This window comes from Hylobates moloch, unplaced genomic scaffold (genome assembly GCF_009828535.3).
Source record: "Hylobates moloch isolate HMO894 unplaced genomic scaffold, HMol_V3 SCAFFOLD_2, whole genome shotgun sequence".
Lineage (NCBI taxonomy): Eukaryota > Metazoa > Chordata > Mammalia > Primates > Hylobatidae > Hylobates > Hylobates moloch.
The window spans coordinates 92583151-92604062 of record NW_026652277.1 but is presented as its reverse complement, the minus strand read 5'-3'; positions in this window follow the sequence as shown (position 1 = coordinate 92604062).

The window sequence follows — 20912 nt, the reverse complement described above, 5'->3', positions numbered from 1 at the left end:
CCTCTTAATAGAATGCATTCAAGAGCATCAGCCCAGACAGTGGGCTGACCTGTGCTGTGGTGCTAACCTAAGACCAGAGTCCTCTTCATGAAAGAGGCTTTCTCACCACTGAATGTGTTTGCTACCTGGCCAGTGCTTATGTTTGGTAAGTTCTGAAGTAGGTCCAAATACTTCCATTTAAGAAACAAACCACTGGGTCTCTGAAAAATGGTCTTTGGATATAATCATCTCTGACAGCATGCCTTATTGTACATAGTAGCTCTTCCAGATCTCATCTCTGGGATAATATGGAGCCTGCTGTACTGCTGTAACCCTGACATTTCTAATCTCATTGAATGACATAGCCTGATCCCCAAACTGGAAACCAGGGAGCTATTCCTGGCTTTTCATTCATCAACACATGTAATTTGATAACAAATTCTGTCGATGCTATTCCTTGAATTTGCCTCCAATCCTCACTTCATCATCACCTCCAGTGCCTTCACAGATCTTTACTATTGGAAGAAACTCCTAATTCTTCCCTCTGCCACCAGAAAGCATGTAGCCTTCACAAAATGCCATGGTGTTTCTTTGTATCTTAGGTGCCTAACAGGGTCCATAATAAACACTCAATAACAGTCACTGAATTAAAAAAAATGTTCAGCAGTAATATCTTAAAACAAGTAATATTTTGAAACAAAATACAGCTGCTTATAAATATAAAAGCAGATGTCTAAGTCTACAGGGAGCTACTTATGACCCCTTTTTGAGATAAGATTTCTTCAAGACAAATAGCCTCCAAAGTGAATTATTTGTATGATAGTACAGAGATTTATATGGAAAGGTTTCATAAGTATTTAATGTTTTGTTTTACAAAGCCAGATCATAGTTCCTTCCTGGTTTCTCGAGTCACTTAGCAACAAGGGTCATTAATCAGTTTTAAACTGATTTAAAAGTAGGTTCAAATTTGAGGTTAAAAGAAAGGAAGGGAAGTACGTGGTCTCACTTTTCCTGCTTGGCTTGCAATTTTAAATAAGATGAAGTAATTTTACAATCATATTTAGTAGATCAATGAAGTACCTGTTTCAGTGCCTGGCTGAGAGTTAGATGCATGGAAATAAACCACTGCGAGCATGAAACGAAGTTTCTCTGTAAGAAAACCATCTGGAGCATCTGGCAGAATAAAGACAATTCCCTTGGCAGTTCACAGCAAAGCTCATTTCCCCCCCTCTGTTTTTACAATTTAGACAGAAATACTGATTGACAGCGAAGGCTACTCTTCAAGGTATGGCTTTTCCCCTTAATGTTTAATTTTCAGATTGTATTATAACTTTGATTTCAGCTTTCCTTTTTTCTGCATGCTGACAACCAAATTGAAACTAAAACTCCCTTATTTTAAGGTTTTCTTCAATAGAAACCCTAAGGATGTTCTAGTCGATGGAAGTAAATGATCACTCAAATTCCTTTAACCTTCCTGAGCTTGAGTGTTTTGTAGGCTGGAAAACACTTGCACCTGAAAGACTTTGTGAAACGGATGGTTCCTCATTTTGTTTATCCTCTTTTAGCTTCATAATTTGAATATGAATTCAAATTATAAAAACTGTAATGAGGTCACAAGATTATTCACACCAAACTCAGGTCAAGAAATGTAGCGCCTGTTCTTAATAGCTTGTCTGATCTTCATAAGCCCCGCTCTGCTGATGGTTAGGGACAGCTTCCATTTGCCAGTGGGAACTACTACCACTTTACGTTTGTATTTCTCCTTTTAGTTTGCACATTCAGACTATTCAAAATTCAAATCAGGGCCAGTATAACAGCCTCTTTGGAATGACTATTTCTTTTGGTAAATTACTAGTCATCCAAATTTTACACCCACCTCTTTTTCCTGCCCAAGATGGCTTCTTGGGGGCATTGAGGAGGTTTCATCTGTGGCAGCAGAGACCAGGTGAAAAGATGTATGTGGTGTCCTCTAGATGCTCTCAAATTGCAACTGTGGAGTGGCTGGGTTAGGCTGCTCCTCTGAACTGGTAACTGCCAAGGTTCCAGTGGTCTCATCTGGCTGTTTGAGTTTAAACCTAGTGGTGCCCATGGTGGAGCCAATAGCCCAATAGCCTTCGGTCTTGAAGTTGTTACTAATAGCAGCCACATAATTTAGACTCCAAGCTTCTGTAAAGTCACAGGCAATGTGGGAGGCATCTGTATGATGGAGAGAGATTTGGCCCTGTAATTTGAATTTTATCTTTGAGGTTTGGCCATGTGACTTTGGGAAAGGTAAGTGACACTCTATGAACTTCAGTTTCTTTGTAAAGTGGAAATCATAATACCTGGCAGAGGCCTGAAGGTTATAAAATCGGAATGTTTATTCCTGACACAGACTGGATAATATATGACTATTATTGTTGTTAATATTTCTTGAATATTTGTGGTTTCTGAGTGTTCTTTTAAAGCCCAAAATCAAAAAGAGAAGAGTAAGGAGGGAAAAAGGAAAGGAAAGAAAGAAAAGACACAGAGCCAGATCTCTATTTAATATTTTAGATTGCTCTTTGACTTTTGTTTAGAGTTTTTCCCTGATTAAATAACACTGAATCCTTCTTTATCTAATTTGATTCATATGAGAAAAGACTGAGACCACAAATATAGAAGAAACATTATATAAGTAATGTTATTATATTTGTAATATAATTATTCTAGGAATCTTGGGTAATCTACTCTTAAGAACAATCTATAAAATATCCATCTTGGGATTTTGGCGAGATAAATGATATCACATTTAATGGTTCAGAAAGTTAGTTTCCTCTTTATCATCAATATTTCTGTGTGGAAAGAAAAACATCAGTTAGGTAGTTAGATTTCCCAAAAGTGTTTTCAAGAGAATTTTGTACATCTAGGAAAAACTTTGCTGATAAAACATTTTTCTCTACTGTTAGTTTTTAGGCCTCCTACAAGCACTCTGTAATTGCACAAATGCAATTGCTGATTCAAACTAAAGCATGAGAATTATGCTAAAAAAAAATCCAGCCCTAGAAAAACATTTTCATAGTGCCCATTAATGTGCTAAATCTGATAATTTTAAAATGGTAACCATATGTAGACTTGTAGACTGGGTAATCCATAAAAGAGCTGCTTTCAACTTGAAAGACCTAATTATCTTGGTAAGTAGCTTCATAGTTGACACCAGGGAGACTTGTTCATTTATAGTCTTCTTTGTATATGTATGTATTGACATGCTTGCAAGCTGGGGTTCAGTGAGGCTTCATCTAGAGAGACTTTTTTCTAGTATGTCAGGAAATTATCTTCTAATTGGATATATATATATATGTACATATATATATATATATCCAATTAGATATATATCATTCCAATTGAGAAGTATCCCTCCTCCATTACAACTCTTCCTCCACTACCACCAATATGAAGAAATTGTTATTCTGGTAATTAAACTAATAAAACTGACAAATAATGAGAGAGATTACTTTCCTCAACAGTTAACTCCTAAGACAGGCTGTCTGAAATACTTCGGGATAAATTTAACAAAATACGTACAAGATCCATACATTGAAAACTACAAAAGATTGTTAAGAGAAAATTTAAAAGTCAAATAAAAAGGAAAAATATCATATTCTTGAACTAGGAAACTCATATTGTTAAGAAATGAATTTTCCCCAAATTGATCTTTAGATTCAATGCAAGTCTTCCCAGAGGACTTCTCTGTAGAAACACACAAGCTGATTCTAATAGGTATGTGGAAATAAAAAGGACCTACAATTGTCAAAATAGTCCTTTAAAAGAAAAATAAATTTGGAGGATTTCCATTTTCTGATTTCAAGCTTTACTTTAAAGCTACATAATCAAGACAGTGTGGTCTTGGTATAAAGATAGATCAGTGAAATAGAGTAAATAAAGAGTTCAGAAATAGACCAACGTTTGACAAAGGTGCCAAGGTAATTCAATAAGGAAAGAATAGTATTTTCAACAGATAGTGTTGGAATACCTGGATATTCAAATGGGAAAGAGATGAGCGTCAATCCTACTCACACTGTACAAAAAAGTAAATTTAAAGTAGATAATAGACCTCAAGTAAAAGCAGAACATATAAAGCTTCCAGGAGAAAACATATTTTTTTCAAGATTTTGTAAATAGAACAGAACTATAACCATAAAAATTTATGAATTAGACTTTATTAAAATTAAAAACATAATTTTTAATTAAGTTACAACCCCACTCATTACAACTACTGCTCTTCCAGACACATCACTAAGAAAATGAAAAAGCAAGAGACTGGAAAGAAAGTATCTGCCATATATATATATATATATGTATATATGTGTGTATATATACACATATACACATATATACATATATATACACACACACTTATACATATATACACACATATATACACACACACACTTATACATATATACACACATATACACACATATATGTATATATACATATACATATATATAGATGTGTGTATAGACTTACATCCAACATACTAACATATGTAAAGAACTCTCACAACTCAAAAATAAGACAAATGACAAGTTTAAAAATGGAGTGAAGGATTGGAACATACCCTTCACAAAAATACATATGCAGTGGCCAAGAAGGACATGAACATATCATTAATCATCAGGGAAGTGCAAATTTCCCTGATATTACTACAAACCTGCTAGAATGGCTAAAATTTAAAAGACTAACAAAAACAGGTGTTGGAAAGGACGTAGAGCAACTGGAACTCTCATATACTGCTCCTGGGAATGTAAAATACTATAAATACTTTGGAAAACGGTCAGTTTCTTATAAAAGAAAACATATACTTCCATATGACTCAGATTTAGATGATATGGAAGTATATGAAAACCTATGTCCAAGAGGAATGAACCCTATGTCCACAACAAGACAGGTACACTAATGTTCAGAGAAGCTTTATTCATAATAGCTCCCAACTGAAAACACCCCTAATATACATTTACAGATGAATGGATAAACAAGTTGCGGAATATTCATGCAACTTACCAGTAAAAAAGAATAAACTACTTTTATATATAATAGCATTGGTGAAGCTCAAAAAGCTTCTAAGCAAAAAGAGCCAGACACAAAAGAATACCAGTTGTATGACTGCATTTACATGAAGTTTATAGAACAAAACTAATCTATAGTGACAGATGTCAGGTCAGCAGTTGCCTGAGAAGGGGCTGGAGTTTGATTGCAGAGTTATGAGAGAATATGTTGGGGCCTGGGGAAAGAAGGGGGAAGGCCGACAGAAGCATTCTATAGCTTAATTATGGGGATGATTATATGGGTGTATGGGGATGATTATATGGGTGTATGGGGATGATTACATGGGTGTATATGTCATCAAAGCTCATTGAACTATACACTTAAAATAGGTACATTTTATGGTATGCAAAATATAGTTCTATGAAATAAAAAAAAGAAAGAAAAAAAAAACAGACTGTCTTCCTAGTTAAAATTTTTCAAAGTAGCACCTAGAAGGTCCATCTAACTTGGCATAAGCATGACAAGCCTAGAGAGGATAGTAATTTCTTCCCTATGACTCTATCTTCTTAATAAGAGGAACCTGCTCCTACATTCTTCCCAGAGTTTCATTTTCACAGCCTTTCATAGCTTACAAAATAGTTAAAAATCCTCATAAACATTAAATTAAGAATGAAATGCCTTTCTAGTCTGTTATTTCTCTGTCATATCAATTGCAAGTATTTTATCTGTCATCTTAAGTGTTGTATTTTCTGCTTCATCATTTTTTTTGATTGTAGCATCTCTAAAACAAGCAATTGGATCATGTTCAACACAGGGAAAATAGTTCCTTGAATTTCTTCCTTACTGATAATCTCTTCCACATCTGTCTTGTTATCATAGCTTTCTAATGAGATTTTAAGTAGTCTCCCTACCCCCAATTCATTTACCATGTGAATATCACCGTGTAAATAATCCTACTAAAGCTATTCCTTAATCAAATCATCCCCCTTCTCAGAAACCTTCAGTCACTTGGCTTACTAAAAAACAAAATTCATTAGTTTTCCAAGACTGGTTCCATTCTATCTTTCCTGATTTCCCATTGTTCCCCTGTGAATGATACAAGTTCTAGCTGAAATTGGCCACCAGTCATTCCTCTCCTACCTCCACCTTTTCCTTCCTCTTTGCATTCCAGGTCTCACCCACTTTCCATAACAGTTTGCATGACTCTCCTCAACCATCACTCTCAACCGGTGTGATACCAGCCACCCATCAAAGCATTTTCTCTTTCTCTTGCAGTTACTCCTGCGTTAGATTATAAACTCTTAAAGGGCTGGGCTTAGTTTCTGTCATCTTTGTTTCTCCCACAGAGAGGCCTCGACACAATTTGAGTGAATTCATGGAATGAATCATGCAAGTCCATGTGGTTGAGAAGCAGAAGAGTGAGGACCAGAATCTCTAACTCTTCATTCCTCATTCTATTACTTGTTACACCACGGCGGTTGCAAAAATCTCCCATAGGACTTTGAATCGCCTTTGGAGAAGGATGGGGAGAACACGTTGCTCCAGACATTTAAAACTGAATCAAAGAAGGCAGTAAAACTTGCTGCAGGGAATCGTCCTAGCAGAAAGATCAGCTTAGATGCCTTTTTACTTCTAATCTCTTATGGTGGTAGAGCAAATGGACTGTAAAGTCTCCTATGGAAATTGATGCTATTCATTGGATCTCTTTATGTAGACTTTTTTTTCTTTTTAAATGGAGCCTGATTGGACACTTAGTTTATTTTGTGTGTGGTCAATTATTTCTAAATGGGTTCAAACTTTTTGTGTGTGTTTGAAGAATATTTTTACAAAATAGTATTTTGGACAGCACTTTTTTGAAGGCATTAGTTTCCAAATACATTTAGCATGGCACACTCACCGGCCCACCCTTTGACACCCAGATGTTGTTTAAGAAGAGCGGATACCGTTTTAAACCAGCTTGCTTATGACACTGCATGTTCCAATAAAACACAATCTGTCTTTGGGTTGGCTTGGCACTTTCTATAGCTCTTATACTTGCCTCCTTCTTGTGCCAAATGATACTTCAGCGTTCTCTCTGATAGACAATACTAGAAAGCATATTGTCTTGGTTACAGCAAAAGTACATTTCTGATGTGGACAAAAATATGGCCACTTGCCCTTGACATGACACTCAGTTGGATATATGCTACTTTTAATGATGTCAGTTGAAGCAGATGGGCAAAGCACACCACGTGGTGGAGGCTACTGACTGCCCTCCTTTTGTTTCATTGTAAAGATGTAGCTGGACCATGGTTGTTCAGCCACAGACTCATTCCCCAGCCTTCCTACAACTGCATGAAGACTTGTGACTATGCCGTTGTGGTAGTGTGTGAGGGATGTGATATGTGCTGCTCCTGAGCTTGGGCCTTGCAATGCTGGCTGGGTGCTCTTTTCACAAGCTGGAACTTAAATCTGCCTCCAACCCTGCTCAGCATGGTCATATTTTAGAGCATGGGTGGGCAAACTTTTTCTTCATGTAAAGGGCCAAATAGTAAATATTTTCACTTTTGTAACCATTCAGTCTCTACCCTGTGGTGTGTAAGCAGCCAAAGATGATATGTAAACAAATGGGCATGGCTGTATTCCAATAAAATGTTATATGCAAATCCAAGTGGCACGCTAGATTTGGTCCATGGCCTGTAGTGTTCTAATCCCTGCCTTGTGGTTAATAAACTGTGGAAAGAAACTGGGTGCCTACATGGCTGCAAGGAACAGAGCTGCCCCAGACCAGACCGCTCTCCTACAGATCGTTTATGAGAGAGAGGGGAGCTTTCTTTGCTTGAAGCCACAGCACTTTGGGGCCTCTTTGTGCAGCAGTTGGGCTTTTCCCCTACTCAGTACACATGAGCAGGCACTGTTGGCCTTTTTTAGATTCAGCTTCACATTTGAGAGCAGGAAGCTTTAGTCTGGAGCTCCAGCCATTTGAGATTGACTCTTCACTGACTCTTATGTTTCCCCAGAAGGCTTTAAGTTATTCCATCCATTTTATGTAAGGAAGGTAGATTAGTTTTGTCAGTAGTCATCTGTTTATTTGGATTATCATCTTACCCTTTCTTGAAACTGATGGAGGTATTCCCAGGGTCTATTTGACAACCCCTGAGCTGCCTGAGGAGCATAGTATGCAGATATAATATATGAAGGAGGTAAAATTTTTCTTTGGGGATTTTTCTGTTCCTCCTTCATCCAAAGTCCTTTTATCCCTCCTCAGATATCTCTACTATGGCTTAGTCTTAGAGTATTGGCTTTTCTTAGCTATAAATTATAGCTCATAAAACTTAATATGTCATTTTTGTTTTGTTTTGCTTTTTCTAATCATAAATTATATGACCTTTACAGAAAATTTAGAAAATATGGAAAACTGAAAAGTTACACATGGTACAACTCACAACCGCAAACATAGGTAACAATTTTGGTGTATTTTCTATACAGTTTTGGCATGTACTGGGACATAGTTTAAAAAAACTCTTCAAAATTCAAAGGGATAAGATTCCATAATTAAAGCTAATGAAATTGGTGAATGATTATTCAGTTATTTCTGCCTGAAGGTTAGAGAGGGTTTGATGTAAGAGGTAATACTCCAGTTTGATCTTAGAGTATAAGAAGCACTTTGAAGCAGAGAGAATAAAGAAAAATCATCCCGTGGTAAAAGAAAAACATGGAGGCATTAAAGTGTACATTTATATGGAGAATTGAATACTCGACTATGGTCTTGAGGAATTTATTAAAACTTGGTGCTCCAGTTTTCTTGTTTAAGCATTGGGAATGCTCATATTTGTCTTTCACCATTCTAGAAAATAGACTATGTGAAGATAAGCCATGTTCAAATATGAACTCTTGAGAGAAAAGGAACCTAAATATCTAATTGAATATCAGATTTTTTTCATTCTTACTATTATGATTTTAGTCACTATAATAAGATAAAATAATTCTTCTTCCAGTCCTTTTTGTGAAAAGTTTACAAGAAAAAAGGTATCACGTTTCAAATAAATATTTGTTTTATTATCTGGATTTTTATTCACAAGGAAAAGCTATTTGAAAATCATCCTTATTTTAGGTTAAATGAGAATGATATTCATTTAATTTTTATTAAGTATTTTTGGATGTTTCTGACTGTGATATTTGTTCCTCTCAATGACTTATAAAATTAATTTTCAATTTCAATCATTAATTTGACTGTCACAAAAGTAAGCTATATAATGTTCAAGTACTAGTCTTATAAGTGTCATTAAAACTAATCACTACAGTGTATTCAATATTCAAAAAATAAACATTTCAGTTGTAGACACTTGCAAATAGTTCAGAGTAACTGTAAATATGAGAGCAGTAACATTTCAGATATTTCTGCATTTCAGGTTAAAAAAAAAATAAAACAATCTAAAAAGCAGTGCCACAAGGAGAAAATATTGAAAAGTAACCTGTTTTAGTACCCAAGTGAATACTTGGAAATGTCAGACCCTTGCCCATTATAATCTTGAATTCCTCATGTTTTATATGATAAGCACTATAACCTCTTGTTAGGAACCATGTCAATAAAATTGTACAGGATTACATTCGAAGTTAAGATTGTATTCTAATGTTTACATGGACTAAATAAAAAACTATGTATGTACACCTAAACAGAAGTAATTTTTTTGTCATTTGCATGTTAAATTTTATAGTTTTACTAAACCAAAAATGGTTTATTTTTTAAAAGGAACTGTAATTCAGGTATGATAGGTGTAGCAAATCAACTCAAGTGTACAAGAAACATCCCAGTTCTTATTGCCTTTAAATCAAATTAAACAGACCCTTATTCCCCCTCACCAGGCTGCCAGGAAACCAAATTGCAATTACTTCCGGGATCCCTGATTCTCCAGAATTGTATCAATATTCAAGAAGTTGAATGGTATGGGATCAAGACCAAGGTCTCTAGTTGCTAGATCATTGTGGCCCCAGCTGACATATCACAGTTAAACTTCAACATCCATGGGTCCTTACAGTGTCATGGCTCTCTGCACCATAGTAAGGGGGGTACTGGGCTTTTGCTAAGGCTGAGGTTGCCAACACTTGGGGTCTCTCCTCCCTAGGTGCACTACAGAGGCTTCCCTCTGATGTCTGGCTATATTTCTGTAGAGACACAGTGGTGCATTTTGTGCCCTGCCCACAGGGCTAGATTGAGGGGATGAGGGGGCCTAGAGGCAGCCAGGCCCTGTGCCTTGGCATGGGCTGATTCATTTTCCTCTGGACAAAGGTACCATCTGCTGCTCATCAAGCTATATGCCTGTTGGGCTGCATCTGCCTAGAGGGGGCACCTTTTCAGTTGGTGCAGAGTCTTCCTATGTAGACTTACATAGACTAGACGTAGCCAGCACCATCTTCCAGCACTGCCACAGAGCACAGCCCAAGTTCCTGCTACTTTCAGAGTCCTCAGATCTCGTGTTTCCTCCCACAGCATGAGAAAGAAATCCCTTCTCTCAGCATTTCTGCTTCTCAAAGACACTGCTCTCCCGTCCTTTTCCAGGACTTCCAGCAAAATCCCATTTGAGGATTTAGTATCTCACAAAAGAGTGAAAAAGTCCTTCAGGTTCAGGCTGTTTTGTTCTCTGCCTGGCCAAGATACCCATGGAAAGAAATTACCAAGGGAGATAGGGGATGCTAAGAGTGCAGCATACACTGGTTATTTCAAAAACCCCTGTTGCACAAGTACTAACGGGAGGAAGAATTCAGTTATAATGCTTACGATCTGCCTTTCCTTCTCTCTCTAGGGAGAAAGGGCTACTTTTTGGCCAGACCGTCCTCTTAGACTTGAGGAATGCTGTCCAGGATGAGGAATGATGGGGAGAGAGCCTGGGAGTCAACAGTTGGACATAAAGGATCAAAGAAAGGAATGGGCATAAAAGGAGAGGAGCCCAAGCATGGAAAAGAGGAGAACAGAGGAGGGAGTCCTGAGGAGGAAGGAGGCACCTGACACAACAGTGGTAAAAGCATCCTTAGGAAACCGTGCTGTGTATTGTGTCCTATAGCTCTCCCACCACCTCTTCTTCAAAAGTCTTTGAGTGAAGCCCTCTGTGGCTTTCTCAGGCTTTTTTTTTTTTTTGCATGGGTAAGATTTGTGTATTTCAGGTTGTGAAACTGTGCTGAGATTGTGCTCCAGGTGGCCCAGCGTAGTCCGAGTGCATTGTCCTTCTGCATCACCACCAGGGAGTGTGACAGAATTTGCAGACTTTGTGCCACAGAGAAAAAATAGGTTTAAGAACTTTGACTTAGGAGTAAGTCAAAGATGCCCTTACACATACTGGTTAGAATGGCAAACAATTTTTTAATAATGAAAAATGCCAAGTTTTGTTAGAATGTGGAAGAACTGGAATGCTCATTCACTGATAGTGGGCTGTAAATTGTTACAGGCATAACAACTTTGGAAAACGATTTGTCAGTACCTACTAAAGCAGAACATACATATACCCTGTGGCCTGGCAATTAGCTTCTGGGTGGATGCTCAACTGGAGTGTGTACACGTGTGTACCAAAAGACAAACTATTCATAATATCTTCAAACTGCCCATCAATAGCAGAAGTCATAAATATGGTGTATTCAAGGATGGAATTCTATATAGTAATGATCATGAGCCATCTACAACTATACATGGCAATGAGGCCAATTCTCACAAACAGAATGTTGAGTGAAAGAGTCAGATGCAAAAGAGTTTCTGCTCTACGATTCTATATACATATGGAGTACAAATACAGGGAACACGTATCAGTGAGGTTACAGGTCAGGATGATGGTTACCCTTGGGGAGGTGTTGGTGACAGGAAGGGAGTACAAAGGGGATTTCTGCAATGTTGATAATGTTTTGTTTTCTTATCTGGATAATGGTTACATGGTTGTGTTCAGTTTGTGAAAATATAGCAAATTGTTTAGTTATTATGTGTGCACTTCTTGGTATGTATATCACATTTCAATAAAAAGTAAAACCTAAAAAATGAGTTAAAATTTTTGCCACACTTTACATACTAGCTTTTTTTTTCAGAAGGTCATAATTCTCTCATAAAAATACTGAGCAAGATTATAATTGAATACTGAATCATTGCATACTCATCAAATCCTGATACAAAACAGACAAACAAAAAATATCATTAGTTGAGGAACTTGGGAAATGAAATTAGTTTTCCTTAAAGATATTAACATCAGAGATTAACATTTGTGTTCTCCCACAGCAGTGCAAATATTAAAAGCAATGTTTCAATGAGATCGTGTTATAAATGACAAGTATATCCTGTATAACTATGTGGTTCAAGGAGGGAGGTACACATTTATCAAGGCAATATGTCTGGTAGAGTCTGATTGCTGTTTCCCATCTGTACCAGAGGGCTTGGACTGGATGCTGTTCTTCTGTGTCTTGGGGCCTCAGGGCTGGTTTGTTGAAATGACTTGGCTTTTAAGGAAGCTGCTGACCAGCTAACGTTGGCTAACATTTATTGAATATTTGCTTTGTGCCAAGCACTGTACAAAGCTGCTTTGAGGGAGAGGAGAAGCCAGTTCAAATTACTAGAATCTAGTGGTCTCTGGAAGGAGGCCTTGGACATGTCGATATTGCATATCAATGCAAATCCTCAAGATATATATATATTTTTAGTTGGATGACCCTGTTGACGGGGATTTTGAATTACTTTTCTTTGATTTCCAATCTTTGAAGTAGGAAGTGTTGTATTTTAAAGAGGATAAAACAAATTCACAAAAGGTTAAGTGATTTGCTCAATGTCACACAGCTAATAAGAGACCTAGACAGGATGTGAACCCAGTTAGACTGACTCCAGAGGCTAAGACATTAGCAACTAAACTATGCTGAGCAATGGTTGTTTATTTTTATGTCACCAAAGTCCAAACAGGACAGAGTAAGACGAGGATGGACAAGCCACAGTGCAAATGCAGAAGGACCTAAATGTTGGAAATTAATCCAGACAGCAAATGACGCCTAGGTCAAAGAGTCTTGGCAATCTCTGGTAAATATTTTTCCCAGAAGGTTTCAAACATAATTCAAGTTTATTTAAAAGTCTAAATCAGTTTCTTACAAACCAGAAAGGGTTCCATCCTAATCAACTTGATACATATTAATATTAAATGATCATTTTAAGTTATTCTATCTTACTGAAGAGTTTTAAATCAGTATTCTGAGATAATATACTTCAGTTGCCATAGAATTCCCTTTTGTCTTTTTTTTGTAATATAAAAGTATTCTTTCCTCCATCAACCAACATTTAAAATACATTTCTTTCATATTAGTGGAATTTTATGTGCCTGCTAAGTACCATGTGGAAATAATCAAGTCCCATTATGAACCCAAAGCCAATTCAGAACCAATTTCAAAGCAGTTTACCCACTTAGTATAAGCAGCTGTGCACTTTTACATTTACAGTTTAACATTTAAAATCCCTTTGTTTTAATTTTGAATCTACTTCTTTGATATAAGCTAATTACTTTGGCAGGATCTACACCATCCTGGGGTTTATATCATAGAGACTCACTGCTCACTGCACCAGGTGGCCAGCTGTGTATGACATCAGAAGATGTCTGGGAGGAAGACTGAGCGTCTCCTGAAAGTTAACTAGTTTGCTTTCTCTGCTTCTAGGACTTTCACGGAGTTTTTCAGATCACTCAGGCTTGGGTTGGGGCATTATTTCAGTTACCTGGAGAACGAACGCAGGTTCTCCACCAGCCTTATTCTCTTTCAGGGCCTTGGCCAGGAGTATCTGGTTCCTTGGCCATGTTTGTTGAGATTGGGCCTTATGGCCACCTCCAACACATTTTCTTCCCCACTTCCTGACCCTGAGATCAGGTCAAGGGAATGCAGATCCCTGGCAAAGGAGACACCGATGGAGGCAAATCAGAAATCCTCTCTAAGGCATTGAGGGCCTGAGTGATGACTCTGAAAAGGTCTACAATCACCTGAGAAGTTGGGTATTTCTCAAAGAACAGATAGTAAGGATTTAAATGCAGGGTACCTCAGAGCAGATAAACTCCGACTCCCGCTTGAGAAAAGAACTCAATCACTTTATCTTGTTTTTGGAGCAACTAACTTGCTCACCTCACAGCAGGGAAAGGTTTGCTGGCCCCGGACTCTGGCCTCTGGCCAGTCTTGCTAACTCACATGCCCTCTTCTTCATGTTAAAATTGAAGAGCACTGTCATGGCTTCACAAAGCTCTTTACGGGCATTGTCAGCGTGAACTTGCTTTCATTTTCCATAGTGACCAGCTCGTAAGCCAGCTCGACAGCAGGTCCTGACAATGTTCTCTGTGACCTCACACCTCTGGACACCCACCCTAAGGACTGTCTATTCCAGCCAGCTGTCCCCCCATGTTATCTGTACATATTCCGCCTCCACTCCAGGAACACCTCACGTTGTCCTGGTATTTTGGAAACTAGGTTTTATTGTGAATTTCGAAGATGCTACTAAAGGACAATAGAGAAAGAAATATTCCAAGTACTTGGAATTAGGACAGATGACGTTAAAAAAACAACATTTTGGCCAGGCGCAGTGGCTCACGCCTGTAATCCCAGCATTTTGGGAGGCTAAGGCGGGCAGATTGCCTGAGGTCAGGAGTTCGAGACCAGTCTGGCCTACATGGTGAAACCTGTCTCTATTAAAAATACACACACACACAAAAATAGCCTGGTGTGGCAGCATGTGCCTGTAATCCCAGCTACTCAGGAGGCTGAGGCAGGAGAATTGCTTGAACCTGGGAGGCAGAGGTTGCAGTGAGCCGAGATCATGCCACTGCACTCCAGCTTGGGCAACAGAGTGAGACTCCAGATAAAAACAAAAACCCAGCATTTCCTGGTCAAAGAAAAAGTAGCTTATATTTTCTTCCATCATAAAAGCAATTCATGATCCCAGCCTTGGGAAGTGCCAGGGAAATGAGACTATATACTAAGCACTCCACACATTCACCTATTCAGCCTTGAGAGTGGTGTGGTAAACAGGAGAGAAAATGTCTCTGCTCTAGTGGATCTTAATTCAAATTAGGTAAATAGGCATTAAATAACTAAATCAATAAGATGATTATAGATAGCAAGAAGTCATTTGAAGAAATATTACAACATTAAGGAATAGAGTGATGGGGCGGGGTCTGCTAAGGGGCAGGTGGCTAGGTCTGCCTGTGAAGGCAGGATTTAAAAACAAACCTGAATGCTGAGAAGCAGAAAGTCATGCAAAGACCTGAAAGAAGAGCATTCTAAGCAGGAGGAAGGGGAGACATGAAGATCCTGAAGGGGGAATGGACTGCATATGTTTGAAGAGTAGAAGGAAGGCCAGCATATGTGCTAGAGGGCAGTGCCATGAGTTGGGGATAGGACTAGAGGAGGAGAGAGGAGAGGCAAGGTCACGAGAGCTTGTGGGCAATGGTAATTCTCTCCACTCAGTCTCAGTGCAGTGAAGAGCCTTTGGAGGCTTTAAGCAGGGAGTAACATGATGCAATTCATGCTATAAAAGATCACTTGGTTGCGGTGTGGAAAACGGATTATATAAGGAAAAGAGTGGAACAATTAGAAGTTATTTCTGTACCTCAGGCAGGAGATGATGGTAGCTTTGATGTGAGCATTGGAGGCAGAAGAGAGGAGAATGGATGCAGGATGCATTTTGGAGGGAGATCTGATAGAAATTTGTGATGGATTGGATGTGGGTGATAAGAGAAAGCTATGGAAAGAATGAAATCAAGGATGAGCAAGTAGGTGAGTAACGGTAATATTTACTGAGATGAGGAAGACTCCATTTCTCCCAGCAGCCCTTTAAGTTGGGTTCACTATCCCATCCTATTCCTGTATCTATTTTATTCTATATCTAAATATCTAACCTATATCTATATTGTTCCTATATATACTACAATGCAGAAAGGAAAACCAAACCTTAGAACTATAGGATAACTTGGCCGAGGACACAAAATTAGAATGCAGTGAGCAGGGATTTGAGCCTGTTCTGCCTGAGTCCAGGGTCTGTGTCCTAATCACCACTCTGAGATTATCTTTTGCTTACCAGCCAACAACTACCATCGTGAACCTTTTTATTTCCTTTCAGCCATAAGATATATATTATATTTTAAAACATCTGTGACATATAGCATATAACTGCACTGGCTTTCTCATCAGCTATTATAATATAAGGGTATTGTTCAACACTTCATATTATCTTCTATGCAAACTATCATCCTGCAAATGTTTCTTTACAAGAGAATAAAACTATAAGCATCAATGTATGGGGAAGAAACTGGTAAATGGCCTAATAATATTTACGTAAGGGAGAAAAATAAAAAAATTGTTTATCTGATTCAGTATTTCTCTAAAGTTTTCAATTGAGAATTTATATATGAAACATCTATGCTTTTAACATAAAGCATCTTGTTGCATATTATTATGTTTATTAGTAATTATTTCTAAAAGCGACTAGTTTTATTCTTTAAAGTTATCTTCAAGCCTTCAATATCTTCTAAAAAATATTTTCTGGTCACAGTGCTGAGTCGGTGAGTAGCTCACCTGTTTATCAGTATTGAGCTCGGCGTGACAGTGCACACTCTGCCACATTGCTTTATCCTGACTCCCTTGGTTTCAAGTAACGGATGCCCAATTTGGCTAGTTCAAGTGATGATAATAACACTATCAATATTATCTTGGAGTGGGTTACCTGGAAACTAGAGATTGAAGTGAATAGGGATTTTAAAATCTGAGTTGTATATGACAGGTGCAAACTGAGGGGAGCCAGAATGAGTAAGAAGGGAAACTACGCAAAGACGGATGGGAAATCAGTGGGATGGGAAACATTACCACCTTGGCTCCTGCTTCCTGGGAGCTGTGTCCAGAATGGCCAGTCATTCAGCTGGTCTACCAGGAACTTCTCCAGACAGGTCATAGGGAGAAACTGCACCTTGCAGCAGTCCAGGGATGCAGGAAGGAGGGGACTATATCTGCCTGATTCCCTCTTATCCCTTTCCCATTGATCAGAGTTTGCTCTATGGGGGGGGGGGGGGTTCAACTCCCTGTCACTTCTAGCTTGCATCACAAGGCAGCTTCAGTGGCTGCTCAGGGTGTTTTGCCCAGCTATCTGGGTTGGCCAAGGGTGAGGATCCTGCATTTCCAGAAATGTGGGCTGTCTAGGAGGTGAGAGGTAGAGATAATTTGAAGAGATGCATGAGATTTGTTTCTGATATATCGGAATGGTGTTGGGCTGAGCAGTGTGCTTGGATTATCTTATTGAAACCTCATTAAAACCCTATGAGGTGGCCGGGCGTGGTGGCTCACGGTTGTAATCCCAGCACTTTGGGAGGCCGAGGCGGGCAGATCACGAGGTCAGGAGATCGAGGCCGTCCTGGCTAACATGGTGAAACCCCGTCTCTACTAAAAAATTAGCCGGGCGTGGTGGCGGGCGCCTGTAGTCCCAGCTACTAGGGCGGCTGAGGCAGGACAATGGCGTGAACCCGGGAGGCAGAGCTTGCAGTGAGCCGAGATCGCACCACTGCACTCCAGCCTGGGTGACAAAGCGAGACTCCGTCTCAAAAAAAAAAAAACAAAAAACAACCCTATGAGGTATGAGGTAGCTATTAGTAGCCTCAATTTACAGATAGGAAAATTTTAAAAAGTGATAGAGTGAGATTTTTACATAGGCAGTTGGACCCTAGAGCTCACAACTTAATCACTATATGTTCGTTTTAAAAAGCCATGGAAGAGTACAAAGGAGATTATTACATGAATGAAAATCCAGGGAAATACACAGTGGGCTCTTCTGAGCAAAAGGGTTGGGAACTGAACTGCCACTGGGAGCCAGGCCTCCTAGAGGTCGCAGGGTCTTATCCTTCAGGCATGTCTGCTTCTTTGTATGATTCTTGGCCTTTTCCTTACCCTACGCATCAGCCTCCTCTGAACCTCCCCTACCTTTGACTACTGCACAATGATAACCTTCCCACACTTTCTGTGGCTTCTCTGACCCTGATTCTGCTCATCATATCCTCTCAGACCCTACCCTTGTGCTACGCTGTGTCCGTGTCCTGTTTTTCCACTTCCACATTTCTCAGGGAAGCACTGGCCCAATAGGGTAGTTAGGGTGTTTTGGTTGCAAACAATATAAAATAAGTCTATTATATTCTATTACAAGTGAATTCATTAAAAACTGAGATTACCAGAACCTTTTTGGAATTTATGGGACCTAAAAATTTCCACTAAGTCTTAGGAGCAAGACCTGACAGATGCCCTATGTATGTTATGAGCCCTGGAATGTCTTTTTTCCTTTCTGCCTTGGCATAACACGGCCTGAAGTTCAAGCCCTGGAAACATGGATCTGATTGGCCAAGTATAAGTGATGTACAAGCCCTTAGTTATGCCAGGTAATAACAGAGAAATTAGTTGAAGAAACTAGTTAAAATTAGTGAATCCAGTGATGCCTGGATTTACTTTCCCAACAAGATTGAACATAATAGGGGAGCTAATTACCTAGAAGGCTAATAGGATGCTAGAAGGAAGTGAGTGATAAATGTTGTGTAGACAAAATATGGAAACTGTGTTCGATTCCTCTTCATCTTTTAGCTTATCACAGCACATGACTCATCATTTGCTGATGAGACTATAAGTGGGCTGTTCTTTAAAGTTGTGGCCAGCCTTAATGCATTTCAAAGTAAAATAGAAATGACCTTCCAATTATCTGCTACTTTGAATTATTTATGACACCACTTCCTTCTGTTTGCACATCCTACATCTGATCATGGAAAATGATTATCAGACAAAACTTTGGCATCTTATTTCTTTATTTATAAATACTTCTTCAGCATTGGTCTTTTATTTACTACTGTGGCAGGTGTTATGGGAGACAGAGGAACACTGGATAAGATGTGATTATTGTTTTCTAGGTGCTTGGAACTGAATATAGGAAACAATAGAAAATAGTATGGATAAAAGAACATAAAACAGTACATAATTAAAGACAAAAATTTCATCTATGTGTATAGTAGAGGTTGAGTATAACTTATGTTAATGTGTGAGGAGCTAGGCGAAACGTGTGATTTAAATCTTGAAAGGATATAGTTGACCTGGGAAAGATAAATTTGTGGTGTGGTAGCTAGTTGATCTATGTCCAGTCGATGTTCATCTAAATTACAATTTTTGCTATTCACTTGTTCCAAAAGGTAGGACAGAAGTTTATTTAGAGTCTATATCTCTTCTTCAGTGTGCTGGTTATAAAGATTTTGTACCAGGGTCATTCTCCTTGGCCATCGTCCTATGTAGCCTTACAGGAGGGTGTTACAGTTCTGCTATTTCTAAGTGTCACAGGCCCAGCCCACCTGTCTACTGTCATCTTTCTACTGCGAATGTCATGAAACGCCTCTGGGAGCATAAATAACTTTATTACTAAGCTGTAAAGTAGAGCAAGTTATTAATATTGTATGAATTGCATTCCATTCACTTTTTACCTCTAATAGGGAGAGATCTCACTATATTCTGGAAGGTATATCCTTAAAACTGCTGAGTAGCATGTATCGAATTAACGGAATTAGGAAGCCCCATTGCTGCTGAAATTTGGATTGCAAGCTTGTTTTAATAAGTTCAGGTTTACTTCCGAGATTGTCGTTTTCTTTAGGAATTCAATTCAATAAGGCAGCCTAACTCTGACAGTAAGCACAAGAAGTTAGATTTTATTGTGAAGTATAAACAGGCCTGCAATTGATGATGTAAGACTCTGAGCATCATCAAGAGGCTTGTGGACTGCTTTGCTGTGGGAAGTAATTGACACTGAAAGCTTTTGGAAACTGAAGTTTATAGCATTGGGCCCAAATCAATGATATTTTATTTTATTTGAGGTATTTGAATAGGGCGTTAGTTGGCATGTTCTAATACCATGTGATGAAGCCCAAGTTTGGGCAAAGTATTAACCTCCTCTACAACAAACAGAAGTTAGACAAGGTTTTAAAATTACCACCAGATCTTTGAGGAACAGAGGAAGAAAGTGTTCCAGAGATACCACAAACTGAGCTTCATTTGATGTGGTTTTATTTTTCTTGGGCCACTAATAATCACATGTTAAATTTTCTCCTCCATATTTAAAGATTGAGAGTCCATCCTACCCTTTATTATGAGTTGATTAAAAAACAAGACTCTCTAAAAAACTCAAAATACTGGGTTCTAGTCCTGGATGTTCCACCAGGTCACAAGATTCTTAGCCTTTATGTGTCCAGTGACAAGAAACATGACTCATAATCTTGGTTTGCACAATCTTCTCTCAGGAACTTCCCAGGGAATGTGCAATTTCTGGCTCACAAGCAGGGAATAGGCTGATTCATTCCTGTGCTCAAGGATGAGTCTTGGAATGCAAATGAGCATGTTACAGGAATAATCAAAATGTGATCTAATTTCTGAAAAAAAGTAATAATTTTCAAATGTTACTCTTTTATTATGAGTAACAAATTTCTTGTGACATATTTTCAAGCCATGGTGACCTACCGTGAACACCTGGCTGGGATCTGCCACATTTGCAGTCTGGCTGACCATGAATGAACCAGTTAATTCCTCTGTGCTTCACACTCCTTACGTGTAGGCATCTTCCAGTTCTGAATTTCTACAAGTACTGTCACCCAGCAGTAACCAAACCACGTGGGGCTACTCTCTATATATTCGTATCATGAGAACATAAGAAATTGGCTTGCTTGTTAAGTCTTACAGTTCCTTTAACACCAAATTCTGAATTTGACAATAGCACAGGAATATGATTTGGAGTATGTAATTATTTTCACTGGCATTCAACTAAACGTTTATGGCTACACCCTTGAAAATATTCACATGTTCTTCAAGGTCCATGTTGGATCTGTTAACTATTAACACATAATGAATGCAATAATATTATGATATAAATATTAGTGTGATGTAAATACAAAATA